Raw genomic sequence first — 1692 nt, forward strand, 5'->3', positions numbered from 1 at the left:
TCTTTGCTTATTTGAGCTGTTCTTGCCATAATATGGACTGGTCTTTTACCACATAGGGCTATCTTCTGTATACCACCCCTACCTTGTCCAGAGCACAACAGATTGGCTCAAAAGCATTAAAGAAGGAAAGAAATTCCACAAATGAACTTTTATTAACAAGGCAGACCTGTTAATTGAAAATGCATTCCAGGTGACTACCTCATGAAGCTGGTTGAGAGAATGCCAAGAGTGTGCAAAGCTTTTCATCAAGGCAAAGGGTGGCTACTTTGAAGAATCCTCAAATATAAAATATATTTTAGATTTGTTAAACAATTTTTTTGGTTACTTTATGATTCCAATATGTGTTATTCGTTAGAAAAAAGTAAGTATAAAAAAAACCCTTGAATGAGTAGATGTGTCCAAAATTTTGACGGGTACTGTATGTGTACTATGTTTTTAATCAAACACAAACACACAAAATCAAATTATTATGTATGCTGTTTTATATTGTATATTATAAACTGGGTGTTTCGAGCCCTGAAATGCTGATTGGCTGACAGCCGTGGTACATCAGAACGTATACCACGGGTATGACAAAACATTTATTTTACAGCTCTAAGTTGGTAGCCAGTTTATAATAGCAATAAGGCTCCTCGGGGGTTTGTGGTATACGGCCAATATACCACGGCTAAGGCCTGTATCCAGGCGCGTCGCGTTGCGCATGAATAGAGATAAGAGTACACACACACACTACCCCCACCTCTACCCCCAAACACTCACCCCCCTCTCCTCTCCTCCTCTAGTGTTTGAGGAGCCGGAGGACCCCAGTAACCGCTCCTTCTTCTCGGAAATCATCTCGTCTGTGTCGGACGTCAAGTTCAGCCACAGCGGGCGCTACCTGCTGACCAGAGACTACCTCACCGCCAAGGTGTGGGACCTCAACATGGAGAACAAGCCCCTGGAGATATATCAAGTGAGGAGCCCAACTTCACTATCAGCACAAAGACATAGACAATATAGTATTACTATCACAGAGACATAGATAGGATACTATTACTATCACAGAGACAGTATACTATTACTATCACAGAGACAGTATACTATTACTATCACAGAGACAGTATACTATTACTATCACAGAGACATAAACAGTATACTATTACTATCACAGAGACATAGATAGTATACTATTACTATCACAGAGACATAGACAGTATACTATTACTATCACAGAGACATAGACAGTACACTATTACTATCACAGAGACATAGACACTGTACTATTACTATCACAGAGACATAGACAGTATACTATTACTATCACAGAGACATAGATAGTACACTATTACTACCACAGAGACATAGACAGTGTACTATTACTATCACAGAGACATAGACAGTATACTATTACTATCACAGAGACATAAACAGCATACTATTACTATCACAGAGACATAAACAGTGTACTATTACTATCACAGAGACATAAACAGTATACTATTACTATCACAGAGACTTAAACAGTGTACTATTACTATCACAGAGACAGTATACTATTACTATCACAGAGACATAAACAGTATACTATTACTATCACAGAGACATAGACAGTGTACTATTACTATCACAGAGACAGTATACTATTACTATCACAGAGACAGTATACTATTACTATCACAGAGACATAAACAGTGTTACTATCACAGAGACAGT

General features: G+C 38.2%; 1 pseudogene; it reads left to right on the forward strand.

Moving 5' to 3' along the window:
* Positions 1–1692, forward strand: part of LOC111964780 (serine/threonine-protein phosphatase 2A 55 kDa regulatory subunit B gamma isoform-like) — a 25693-nt pseudogene that overhangs the window by 12567 nt on the left and 11434 nt on the right.

Source organism: Salvelinus sp. IW2-2015, linkage group LG6.1 (assembly GCF_002910315.2).
Source record: "Salvelinus sp. IW2-2015 linkage group LG6.1, ASM291031v2, whole genome shotgun sequence".
Taxonomy (NCBI): domain Eukaryota; kingdom Metazoa; phylum Chordata; class Actinopteri; order Salmoniformes; family Salmonidae; genus Salvelinus; species Salvelinus sp. IW2-2015.